Source organism: Lygodium microphyllum, chromosome 22, assembly GCF_053477565.2.
Source record: "Lygodium microphyllum isolate KBCC chromosome 22, Lygodium_microphyllum_v1.1.10, whole genome shotgun sequence".
Lineage (NCBI taxonomy): Eukaryota > Viridiplantae > Streptophyta > Polypodiopsida > Schizaeales > Lygodiaceae > Lygodium > Lygodium microphyllum.
In genome coordinates, this window is record NC_141156.1 from 94,616,645 (window position 1) to 94,631,002 (window position 14,358).

The window sequence follows — 14,358 nt, forward strand, 5'->3', positions numbered from 1 at the left end:
GAAAAAGTGTGCATTCTTCAAGCGTCAAATTGAATATCTGGGATTCATAGTATCATCAGAAGGAATATCAGTGGACCCATCCAAGGTCAGAGATGTGCTTGAATGGCCAACACCAGTATCTGTCAAAGAAATACGTAGCTTTCTTGGATTAACAGGATGGTATAGGGTCTTCATAAAAAAATATGCATTGGTTGCAGCACCTCTAACAGACATACTAAAGAAGCAGACTTCCATTACATGGTCAACTCCCGAACAAAATAGCTTCGATAGATTGAAGTAAAGTTTGGTATCAGCACCTATTTTAAAACTTCTAGACCCCAATAAGGAGTTCGAGGTAGTAACTGATGCTAGCATTCTTGCCTTGGGGTGTGTACTTATGCAGGAAGGTCATCCAGTAGCATACTCTTCAAGGAAATTGAAGAGTCATGAAAGGAATTATGCCACGCATGATCTGGAATTACTAGCTGTCATCCATGTTCTAAAGCTTTGAAGACACTACCTGTTGGGTAACAAATTTACTCTAGTAATCGATCATAAGAGTCTCAAATGGATCTTTACCCCGAACGAGCTCAACATGAGGCAACATCGGTGGATTGAAGTATTGGAGGAATATGACTTTGAAATCAAGTACCGACTAGGGAAAGAGAATGTAGTTGCCGATGCACTTAGTCGCAAGGCATTCCTAAATTCCCTAATCTTGTAGAATCCATCAACGGCCAGGTCTCTAGCTACAAAAGTATCTATGCCAAACAACCATATACTTGAGCTAGCTAGAGAGGAAGCATGCCATGATTTGGCTTACCAAACAATGCTAAAGGGAATCTCTACCAAGGAGCAGAATCAAAAGTTGCAAGCTAAGTATCAGGAATTTTCCATTGATAATACTTGATGACCAACAAATTGTAATGCCTAGTCAAGGAGTCCTTGAACTAAGGCCTGATAGGATCTTAGATGTTAGGGAGAGACAATTAAAATCCAAAACCTTGAGAGAATGCCTGGTCCATTGGAAATATTATCCCAAAGAGAATGCCACTTGGATAGAAGAAGGTATTCTCAACCATCAATATCCCTAGTTTATCTCGAGATGAGGACATCTCGATTTCTCTAAGGAGGAGAGAGTGTAACAAATCTAGATCTTATTACGTGTGAATAGGGCTTTGGGAAAATTTCTTTTTTATAATTAAGGCAAATTTTTTTACTCTCTCCTTCCCGAGCCGACTATCGAGCTGGGGGAGAGGGAGGGAAGCATGGGACACCAAGCTCCTTGCTGGAGCTTGGATCAAGGAAGGATCCATGCGAATTGACACATAGCAGGGGGGAGAATTCCCTCCCCTCCCCTATATAAATGTGGAAGTATCGTGAGATGATGGGGGGACAGTGCTGCGGTATCGTGAGAGGACCGGGAAGACGCTGTTGCCGCCTGATGTTCATCTATCTGCCGTGAGAGAGGAGGACAAAGCCATCGTTCGTGTTGCTGCCAAGGGAGGAGGAAGGACCGTTGCCAAACGCTCCGCTCCCATCCTTCAAATCTATAGAAGGAGGCCGCCATAACGCCGTGCTGAACGAGATGGGATAGCTCTTCATCGCCGCCTATAGGCATTCACCTCCCTGTGGATGCCGTCGGAAGATTTTTTCCCCACGTGGTTCCTGACCAACCCCCCCACAGAAGCTTCTTGAAGCTTCTAAGGGGGGGCCTCCTCAAGCCCCCCTTCCTATACCCTTCCCTTACCATTTTCCCCCCTCCCAATTTTACCCCTTAGAAATCCTTTCACCCCGCCCCGGTCTTAAGGTCTTAACCCCTTCCCGTGGAGCCGTTAAACCCCCACACCCCTTGGCCTCATAACCCACAAATCCCTTCCCCGTGCCTAAATTTGTAAAGTCCCTTCTTGTGTTTCTTTGAAACCGTGTTGCACCCCCCCTCATATTCCTTTTTTTTTTAACACTCCCCCCCTAAACCCCTTACCCCCGTGTCCCCTTTTGCTTACATACCCTTTTCCCTCCCCCATACTATAAGCCTTCACCCTTCACCTTTCCCTTCACCCCGATTTTTAATCCCTAACGCCTTTACTACTCCGTGTCCTAAAACCTCTCTAAAAATCCCCCTTCCTATACCTTTTGCCCCAAGCCCAAAGTACTCCCAAGGTTCATATGGTTGCGAAGCCACACTTACCCATAACCTTTTTGCCATGTATATACCCTATAAGGCCTTCTTAGGCTTTATAAACCTTTCCCTCTCCGAAGAAGCTAAGAACCTAAAGGTCTTATTATCCCTTCTCGTGGTCAATCCTTTAAACAGCTCCTTGCCTCGAAAGAGAGACGGTGGAGATCCGAAAAGGAGAGTAAAAGCTACCTTCACGTTCGAAGGATTACAACTGCGATGCCGCCTAAGAAAGTCCAAGGAGTAGCTGCGGGAGGGTCATCTCCCGGTATCCATGTGGATATCTCACCCCAAAACCAGGTTTTTCCTTCTTGGTTTTATATCGGTTTTAATTCAATCATCCAACATGAATTGTTAGGGATAATATATATTTTGTCCTAGTTATTTACGATGAAGGAGTTTAGTTTAATTGAACATGCAAAAATGATAATGTATAAAACATAGTTTCCTTCAAATAGCATCATGCATTGAAACGAATGATGAGCAAGATTATCTACCTACTATAGTAGTATATTTCGGTTAAATCTTGAAGGTATAAAAACTGCATCTTGCATCATTAACCCCTATTCTTTTTACAACGAATCATCATAGAAGGTGAAATTCATGAAAGGTTTCTTACGTTGCTTAAACTCTAGGAAGTCATCATTGTTAACTGCATATCTTACCAAGGGAAAGATTGTTTATTTGGCATGAGTTTTGTTTGCAAGAAAAAAAGGAAGATTACTTGAATTTATCTAACCTCGAAGCAATAAAGTTTGGGACTGAAAAATCAATCATCATATAGATAACAAATCATGCCTAGGTGATCTCGATATTAACTTCTAAAAGTTAACGGACTTAATGTAAACTTAGAAATACCTATGCTGCAAAATATGCATTGGGAATAATTTAGAATCCAAAGAAATGTTTATACTTTAAAATACTTGCCCACCTTACCTGATTGTAGGATCAATAAATCATAAAAGAACTAGGGTTTGTCCCTGATGTTCTTAAAGAAAATAATAAAAGGAGACCCTAGGTCTGACAACCGTTAGCTTAAAGAAACTGAAAAAGATTACTTCATTGCATAATACGGTGCAAGACTTGCACGGCAAGTTCGAAGTCATATGGTCTTGTGATTGATTCACAAGAAGAAAAGTGAAATACCCTCAACAAGGATGGCAGATCCTTACGCAAGTTATCTTGCAAAATGATGTATTCTTTGATATCCTTCTAAGTAAGGAAGGTTAAAAACCGGAAACTAAAATATCCAATGAACTTTAGGGTTGACCAAATTGGGTTAATAGGGTACACCCTAACCCCGAATATAAGGGATCTTGCCAAGTCGCAAGACACCCTGGAACGAGTGTTGATGCATTCGAAAGGAAAGAATCATTCCTTAGGAGTTTGCCAACAACAAGATCGATTAATGGAAATGTTTGTGCTTGCTAGAGATTTTAGAGCACTGTTTGATTTGTGAATTACAAATTAAATGAATATCTATACTTCAGGTTGAAGGCCTGAAAGGAGAGGCAGCTTCAGTTACCCCCGACTGCCTGCCTGACCCTAACCAAGGGGATTGTTGACCACGCCGGGAACGTGGACTAAACCCGCCATGAGAGGTCTCTCCGTTAAGCTCTACTTGGAGCAGGAGGACGCTTGGGTGCTAGGGGGGGCTCTGGCCGTAAATCCCTCGCCTTTCGGGTCCTGCAAAAGAGGCTAACATGATTCGGGATTGGATCTCGAGGCCCCCACACTAGTCTACGGGCAGAAGCTTGGAATAGTGATCCCTGTGGATTACTAGATAGCCTTCGGGCGGATTATGGACAAGCCTACGGGCGGAATTTCTTGTATTTCAAAGATAAAAATGATGTTATGTTAATAAAGAACTTGTTTGATATTGTTTTTCTATGTCACGTGATAAGATTACGTGAAGGAACCAGTGCTTAACGGATTAATTAAAGAAGCTGATTGTTACATGTCAAATTAATGTGTTAGATAATTACATAACTAAAACAAACCGAGGAAAGTGCGGAGGATGGGCCATGGGTTCATCCTACGGTTGGGTGGTCCCGGTTGGCCAGGAACTTTTCTCAAATCTTGAAGAACAGCAGGATGATCGTCAAAGGACACGAACAACGAAAGCGATGACCTAGAGTTATGTCTTACCCGATTTACGATGTTTTAGGGGAACAGAATGGGACTATGCCTTATGGCAGAGAGGTTGAGCTTTGCATCCCTCTCATTTTCCATTCTCCTTGAACCAGGTGCAGCGTGAATCCACTTTGGACCTGGCGTTTCTGCGTAAAGTAGTTCACTTGGGTCCGACGCTAGTTGCTGTTAGGTAATGACCAATCACGAAAACCCTAATTCCAGTCGATCCTAAGTGGGACCGGCCAGGATACTTCCGCTACGTGGCAATCGCGGGAAGACCTAGATCGCAAATCCCGTATCATTCCATGGGAGTGCCCAGCGGAGCTTTCTAGACATCCTTTCTGATGGACTGCTAAGACGTGTCCAAGATGATACTAGTGGACACGTTATACTTTTGCTCCAAAATGAATTCCATACTTGTTACCTTTAAGATCCTCTTAGCCGATAGCCCATCCTATCCCAATGGGACTTGTATCCATAGTAAGGATGATGGGTTGACCATTTGAATAATCAGCTCTTTTGAGAGTGGGGACTAAAATTAACAGCTTCTTTAATTTGTGCATAGTGAGAGTATGCTCTTTATTCCAAGAGAATCTTTGGCCTTTTCTTAATAATTGATAAATATGTTCGACTACATGAGCAAAATGTGGTATCCATATGAGATAAAATACACATGTGCCAAGAAATCTTCTCACCTCTGAGATATTTGCGCATTTTTCTTGTATTCTACTAATGGCATCTATCTTGATTGGTGAAGGTTTATGTCCATAGGGGCCACACAGATGTTTAACCACTAGGACTTCTTCTACTCCAAAAATTACCTTAGCTCCAGAAAGGGTAAGATGTACCTCTTCTAGCCTTGTCAAAATCCTATCACAATCATAAATATAGTTAGCTACAAATGTCGTGCAGCCATCTTCGTCAAGCTCCCTATTCTTTTCATTGACTTCACATCCCTTGATAGGTACATCATCAAGAAATGGAAGAGTAAGTTGTGGAATAAAGTCTCTTAACACTTTGTGCATGGCATTCATCATATGAGCTATAGAGTTTGTTGCACCTTATGGTAGATTGCACATGCGGACCAATCCAAGAGGTATCTTCATTGTGTATGTCTCGGCTTTCTAATGAAAGCTGAAATCGGTCATATCCTGAATATAGGTCACCCATATAATAAATTTCTCTACCTACAAAAGCTTCAGCAAACTCGTCAATAATTGGACCTGAACCAACATTTCGGATTGTGACACAATTAACAGGCTGTAGATCTTGAATGAGTCGTAAAGATGCATTTTTCTTGGGTTTGGTAAACTATTGATTTGAGTAAGGTGCTGTAGAAGATTCTAAAATATTCATTTTGATCTTCTCATTTAGAAGTTTCAATAATTTGGAAAAATGCGCCCTAGAAAAGGGGATGGGCTTGAGGTTTCAAGGCACATGTGGAACCGTAAAAATGACCATAGGAGCCACAATATTTGGATCCACATAGCCCATTTGACTTGGTTGAAATGCAAAATATTTTCCATGTCTCATTATCATTTACATAAAAGAGTGTTTTTCAACTAGCGAAACAAAAGAATTTTCACCTATTTTGAGCTCTTTTATACTTTCAAATGTGAACTTGTGACCAATGTTGCAAGGATCATGAAGATTTAGCTTATTTGCTACCCTACTAGTTAGTCCTTCGCTTTCAGGAGGCAGTGGAACTTCCACATGATTGACTTTCTTATCCACCATTTTATATTTTGTCTCCATTTGTGCTTCAGCCTTGTTGAGTAATCCAATGTCTTCCAGTTTAACAAATTCTTGAATTATTTCATAAGGATCCAATGTACATACTTCTATGGATTGATTTTTAGCCTAATTTTTTGCATGAGCAACTGCATGTATTTCAACCACTGTGTCAGTAGTAATCAGTCCAAAAAAGATACCAGAAATATCTTCATTTTCAACCATCATATCATAAGTTTTCAACACCCTTTTTACATGACAAAGTATTTTCTTTCAGCTTTTGTCATGGCTAGAAGAGACTTATAACAACCCATACTATTGGCTAAACATACATACATATTTCCTAAAGACACAGTTTTTGTAGCATAAGGAGGGTAAATCTTTTTACATGACACACTACCATAGCCTCTTTTTATAGCAGTGCAATCCGAAAACCCATGAACTCTCAAGCATCAGGAGGCATAGGATAATCACGTAGTCAATATCTGTTTCGATGATGGTTAACACACACAGTAAGAAATTGGAGAGCTCGTTCATTATCCTTGCTTCGGATTCGAGCATAGAAAAAACCATCATCAAGAGTTTTTGTTTCCAAGAGGGCTTCAGAAATGTAAGGTTTCCCAAGAATGATAGGGTAACTACAAAAGTCTTGAACAAAAAAGTGAAAATTGTCTTTTATGTCTCCAATAGTTACTTGCACATTAGGACATGCAACATATAACTCTCCAGAAGAGTTGTTTACAGCTCTCATTTGTCAACTTGGATCAACATCTATGGGCCATCTGCCACTTTCATAGAGACTCCTTGCCATGACATTTATCTCCGAGCCATGGTCTAAGAGTGCAATACATGGTGTTTCTGTTTCTCCAATTTTAATGACTGTCTCTATTGTTGCTCTTACCCAATGTGTGTGGGAGTAGTGACTTCTTGGAATGAAGTGAGCCTCTTATTTCTCATGCATATGTTGTAGACGACCTTCTTTTTGAGAGGTGGGCTGTCCAATTGGTTTGGACCAGCCGACCATTACATTTTCAGCTTTCACTTATTTAATTTTTGCATTTATGCTTTCTTTATCTTCAGCTTCAATTGCTACAATTAATTCTTTAATTGCTTCAAGTTGAATTCCTTGTGAAGTCAGCTTCTCTTTATCCTACACAAAAACTCGAAGAACTTGCAAAAAAGCATGTATTGTTTCTTCAGATTCATCACCAACATATTGTCTTTTCCTTTTGATTGCATTAATAATTACATCATGGAATTCACATTTGGCAATTCCAAGAATTTCAGCTAAGGTCAATTCAATTTTACTTCCTAGAATTTGTTCTTCTAGGACTCGTTTGAGATCGGTTGCAGATTCTATGTCAAACTGCAATTTGTAGCCTGGCTGCTTGCCTTTCTTCTTTCGTTTGGTCTTCTTTGTTTGTGGTACATCTTCCATCTCTTGATCTGGGGTTATATTTTTAGCAAGCTTTGGTTATTCAAGTGTTCTTCTAGTTGTGCAATTCAAAGGGCTAGAAGAGGAAGGCCCTGGTTCACCTTCTCTTCTTCTCTTTTCTTCAATCAAGACTTCTTTATGATTGAAGTTAGTCAAATGTGCAAAGGCGGAAAAATAATCTACCGGTTCTTTCCAACCAATTATTCCTCTGCTTTACACATTCTATTTGATCTAGTGCTTGCATCCATACTTTAGATTGCACATTAGCTTTACATGCTTTCAAACTTGATGTAGTTGGCTCAATTTGTAGCCCATAGGTAGGTGCATCTTCATTCAACCATTGCCAAAATTTGGCTCCAGTGGAAGATCAATTTCAATTGCATGATTTTTTCCATCTCTCCAAAAGACGAGCTTCTGTGCTTCAGCCTCACGAAAGGCAAAACACTCCCTCTTGTCATGTTGTTGGCTGCCACACCAAATACAACGCCTCTTAAAGCCTTCTTTCATGGGTCTTTGAGTTGATGATCGTCCTCGTTCTTCAACTTTGACATCCATCTTCTCTAGCTTGGAACTAATTTCTGTAAGATTCAAATAAAGGTCATGCATGCTCTTAATGAGTTCATCCATTACATCATTTTTAGAGGAACAAAATAAGAAAGAGTTGGTTGATTAGTGAAAGGAATAGGGGATTTTGAAGGTGAAACAAGCTCCATCAATAGAGTTGTTGAAGTTGAAGTAGAGCCCATCTTAGTCACATCTGCTCTCTTTGAGCAATCATGTTAACTACATCAATAACATCTGCCATGCAGTCTTGACTCTTGATTTGGAGGTAGCATCTTCTAGGTGATCAGCAAGCTTCTCTTGCAGAATGGGATCTGCAGTCTTAAGGAATAATTCAATCTTTTTACCTTCCATACTTTGTTGGTCTTTAACATTAAGTTATCCAAATTTACTTTCAAATTCATGGTATAAAGTTGTTGCACCTAAACCTTTGTTGGGTTTCTCAACCCAATCAGTGAAACTTTTCTTCATCATTAGGCTAGAGTCTTTTAAGAATAATTCTTCACGTAGGGATTTTTTGAATGTAGCCTAATTTGCATCTTGTTGGAAAAGACCATGGATTCTTCCTTAAAGACCATGCTTGGCTAGTCTGGCAAAATAACGGCTCCATGCATGTTGCGGTACACCAAAGAAGAGCATTTTCTCAACATACAAGCAAATAAAAATAGAGACATTTTAACCATTAAATTTTTTTAATTCACGCCCAACTTCTTCTAGGGCCTTGATAGCTGTGGAGTCAATCTTCTCTTTGTCTTTCCTTTGTTGTTGTTGTCGTAACATTTGGATTTTTTTGTTGCTAAGTCTGCTGTAGTATGCACAGCAATTGTTGTAGAGTATCTCCTAAAGAATCCCCCATCTTGGAGTTATCTTTCACCGACCTTCACATCAGGTTCACCAATGTCACAGCGTAGGGTTAAAGGTCACCACAGAGGTTTGTCAAGAGAAGAATGTATGGGGATTCAAGAGCTTAGACTCTAGAGATGGTAGAGATAAGAGAAGGGTTGAATGTTTCAAGCCAAGTTCTTGAAGATAAGAGACAGCAGGGGTGAAGCCAGATCTAGGGAGAGGAGTAGACGAAAGAGAAGGGGTTCAACGAAATTGAAGACATAGAATATTACTAAAAAATAATAATTAGAAAATGTAGAAGAATACTAACAGAGATGGAAGCCTGTTAGTTTCTTTTAGCTTTATAAGAAGATATAACTCTAATAGACAAAAACATGTATAAAACAATACCTTCCTCTTTGTTATTTAGATTGCGAGTCTGATGCTTCCATTGGCTCCGAATGCGGCGTTAAATACCACGACATCTAGCTAGAATTCTGCCAGACCACTCCTTCTTCATCTCCCAATTTTGGAGTGTTATTCACTGCCTGAAAATAGCGATCACGCATCATGCGATTTTGCTAATCTCTCTTTTTACATAAAATCCTCTTAAATTGGCTGAAGCTACATGCTTTCTTTTACATGTCATCCTAATCTAGAAGTTTTCTACAATTTTATGGATTTTTACAAGAGATAATATCTAAAATATAAAAAATTGACTAAAACTTATCCAAAAATACAATATTTTTGAACCATGGACACTAACACTAATTTCTAAAATGGCATTGGCTCTCTAAATCAATAAGAAAGTCACATCCTAGATTTTTTTACATGGTGTGCATGTAGCGGCACAACAACGCACATAAAATAATAGCTTTCTCTTTGCTTCTGAGACTGCCAATCTAATGTTTTCATTAACTCTGAAAGGGGGGTAAAAGACCAAGACCCCTAGTTTGAATACTTCCAGATCACTCCTTCTTCTTTGCCTAGTTCAGAGTGTTTTTTGCTGCATGTAAATTACGATCGCCTCTATTGCGCCATTTTGCCAATCCTTCTTTTTGCATAAGATCTCCCTAAAATGGCTGAAAGCCATTTTCTTTTTTTACATGTCATCCTATTCTAGAAGTTGTCCATAGATTTTGGATTTTTACAAGAAATAATATCTAAAATATCAAAAATAGGCTAAACTTGTCCAAAAAACTAGTATTTTTGAACTATCCACACTATGAACACTGACACTAATGATTAATATGGCATTGACTCTCTGGATCAATAAGAAAGCCAAATGACAATAAACTCTAGAGTTTTTCACACTGTGCCCATGTAGCGGCATGACAATGCATGCCATATTGGCAAGTTGTGAAGTGTATTTTCCATTACTTGCAAGGCCCACTAGAACTCTTGGATTGTTTTATGCCAAGGAGGGGCCATTGTAGTTACATGCTTATAATGACTCTGATTGGACTAGAGATTTTGATTATTATCACTTTACAAGTGGAAATTGTATCTTTCTTGGCTCTTCTTGCATTTCTTGGCTTAATAAGAAACAATTCATTGTTGCCACATTGTTTTGTGAAGCTGAATACAAGGCATCTTTCAATACTACAATTGAATGTGTATGGATGAGATGTTTGTTTGCTAATCTTGATGTATCTATCACGGAGCCTACTCCTTTTCTTATTAATAGTTAGAGGGACATTGCAGTGGCATAGAGCCTAGTGCTTCATGAACGCACGAAACACATTCAGATACATTATCACTTTGTGAGAGAGAGGCTACAACCTTGTCTACTATCTTAACAAAAACAATGTGGCAAACATCTTCACCAAAGCTCTTCCTCACAACATATTTGAAGCATTTTGCAATGCTTTAAATTTTATCTCATTTGGTGGATGATCTTTATATGCTAATTAGTTATCACTCCAAGGGGGTTTGTTGGATTTTACTCATGCTGATGCTCAAACAAGAGTGTCAATAATCCACACATAGGACATTGGGGCACTTTTCTCCATAAGAGAGGTATTTTTTCCCAGTCACATTATATTCTTCATTTGTGTATCTATATTACACATTTTGGTCACTTACTATATATTATGCACATCTGTGTAAATGCACTTTAAGTCACTTACACCACCCTAAAATCTAAGGGTTGTACTTTGTACTTTGTATCTCACTTTTTCATTCTGACCATGCACACACACTCTCCCTATTGTCATGTTTCGTAAAGCTATTGCTATCATCATGTCCATCATCTCCAATAAAAACAATTGGCAATCACGTGCATAAAAAATACCCCCAATAATATTTTTACATTGTGGTTCCATTGTTATGCAACCACAAGCAATTCTCACTAGTATATGCATGGATGATTATGAATCTCTTTGGGGGGTATACGGGGTTGAACCTCTTAAATGAATAAGAGGGTGTCCAAGGTCCCATTATTGACCTCTTGTAGTGTAACATTTTGGTTTCCTTACTAAGACCAAGGGCACCTCAACCACAAGAGCATTGGTATGTCTTGTTGTAGAATAGAAGGGGCAAGAGATACTCATTTCAAAATGTAAACAAAGTCTTAGTGGTAGCATTGGATTCAAATATTAGAAAGATCAATGTTGATATATTGAGTTCTTCTGCATTGAGTACCTTAGTTTGAAATGGACATTCATATTTTGAGTAGTTTATTCGAAGATTACTTGAAATTAAAAAATGAAAATAATGGATATATTTTGATTTTTTATCTTCAAATGAGGTGTGTAAATAAGTAAGTTTCACAAGAAAGACTAATGGGGATGAATGTAGTAGATTAAACATTTTTCTCATTCACTTATGTAGATTAAGATATTTGTATAGGTAAGGGGTACCTTAGGATACAAGGTTGGATTAAGGCAACCACCTAAGAAAAGGGGGGACATTTTACATGGGTGAAAAGTTACAAACAATAAAATCAAGCATGCATGTTTTTTTTGGGTAGAAAAGGAATGTCTCTTCTTTGATTGTAGGGGAGGCCCTATTGCAATCATTAGAAAGAGAATATGGTGTGATTTTCAAGAGATTCTCCATCAACACCTCATCATCAGCACCCTTCATGTGTCTCTTCAGTCCTTGCGATTGTAATAGCCCGAAGTGGCTTTATGACCAATAACACCAAAGCCAAAAGGAACATGGCATCACAATACCATGAAGATAGCATGCAAGCAGTAACAGGCTATCTTATTGGTGCTTCTTTGCAACTTGCTGATAGCACAACCATTAGCCTTGCTCATCATCTCCACATTATCCTCCATCAATAATTCATATAGTTTCCATTTAACTTGCTAAAATTATCACATAGAGTCTAAGAGGAGGAGGAGAAATTTTAAGATGTCGAGCTCTACATAAGCTATCACTCACTACACACCTTGGTGATGTAGCAAGATATTACTGACTGGCATGTCAAGTAACCGATATGAGGATACACAAGTGATTCTACGATTGGACTACACACATGTAGTCCACCCTCGATTATGATGGATTTATTATGACACCTCTTCCTTCCTTAATGGGTTAACCACATACGCATACAATGTGGTACTTTCATAGTAGTCTTTTATCATGTTGTAGACTTAGTTTTTTTATGTGAAGGAAAAAGAAGAAAGAAAAAGAAAAAGATTTCAGTCCTATATCTTTGTGTGCTCAAGTTTCCATTGCTTTTGTGTATGTGCTCTTGGTTTTCATGGTATTAGAGCCATCCCCCCATAGTTGTATGGAGCCTGATTGAAGGCCAAGGTGAAGGCATTGGACCACAAAAGTAAGCAAGAAAGTAAGCAACAGGTAAGAAGCTCTTCCATCTTGCTCGATTAACCTTAGCTTAATAGCCTTAGGAGGCTTTTGAGGCTGGTAGGGATAGAGTCTCCAAATGTAGTAAAACTTGGTGGGTAAGAAGAATAGTATATATATTGCAGATAAGATCTTTAAGGCTTGCCCACTGTGATTTTTGACATATGAGGTCATTTTGTCCTCCATTCAAGACCTACAACTAGTCGCAACAGTAGTTTTTGGGTATACTACAATTTTTTATGTGAGAGCCATTTATAGGTGCATAGGATACATATTTCGAATCTATAAGGTTTCAAATGTTTGCTAGGTTGTAGACATAGAAGGCATTTGTATGAAAATAGTAGGTTATAGTTACAATTATGTAGTCAATGAAAAATGCTAGGTGTTTAGTTCTGGTGCATCTTGGATCAACTTGCTCGCAGATTCTAGTTTTTTGCAAGTTCTTTATTTTATCAAAATATGTGATAAACTGAAGCTAGGTTATTATCAAAAAGCTTGATAAGGGAACCCATCATGGCATTGTGCTAACTCTTCATTGATTGTTATGGTGGTATCCTAAGGATTTTTGTCTCTTTTTGTAGGAGGATGTATGTTTGACAGTATTACCAATCGGATGGAGCTATGAGATGCTTAGGGTTTCTTGTTAGGACTAGGGAGCTTCACACTGAAGGGCATTTGCTTGTACTCTTATGCTTCGAGTAGTTTTCTAAGAACTTCATGATTCTCTTCCATTGAGTTTTGATCTAGTGTAGAAACTGAATGCTTACCCTTGTCTTGAGCAAGAGTGAGGTTGCTTTTTCCAAAGATCATGATGATCTTGATAGCAGGTAGGGTCGAGTGTATTTGTTGTGCCTCATAATCAATATCACACTTAGTTTTGCATTTGAAAGGTTTTCCAAGTCGAATTTCTTTTTTGACATCCTCTTGATTAGAAAATACATAAAACATAGATAGCAAAAGTTTAGTTTCTAAGGCATTTAAGGTTTTTCATTTGCTTAGAAGAGAGTATGACAATCCTCCATAAGGAGTGAATATAGCATGTGTGGCCACTAGTTGGGTTGTGCAAGTCCAAGCATTATAGTTTAGGATATTGTAATCATCTCCTTCATTCACGAGAGCTTCAATGTTGTGCTCTCATTTTGCAATAAATTTCACCCTAAGATAAGCATGTGGAATCATCTCATCGTCCCTCAGGGTCAATGATGATAGCATTTTCCATACAAGTAGAAATCTCATGGCCAACAGGCATAGAGAAGTTGCTACTAGATATTACATGTTCTGGATGCTCGTAATGCATCGAGGCTATACCTACTTCCCACAGCCATAAACCGATGCTAGGGGCTTTACCACTCTTCCTTGATTTTAATTTTGTGCAAGTGTGCAATGTGCAAGAAAGCTTTGTTTTCTTTTCAAACACTCATGGATCTTGCATCACTTGATATGCTAATCACAATTGAATAATGATTGCAAGGATTGTGATACCATACTACTTGTGTTGGCACTTAAGCTTTTGGCTTTTGTGGGCTTTGCACATGATTTTATTCTTGTGTTACTCATCTCCTCATAACTCAAGACATTCCTACTTGAACCCTTGTGGTTTCATTTTGAGTTTAATATCCATGCCTCAAAGTTCATTGCACTGTGAAGTTTCACATGCCATAATACGATCTAAACTACATGCCTTTGTCTTAGGTGCATA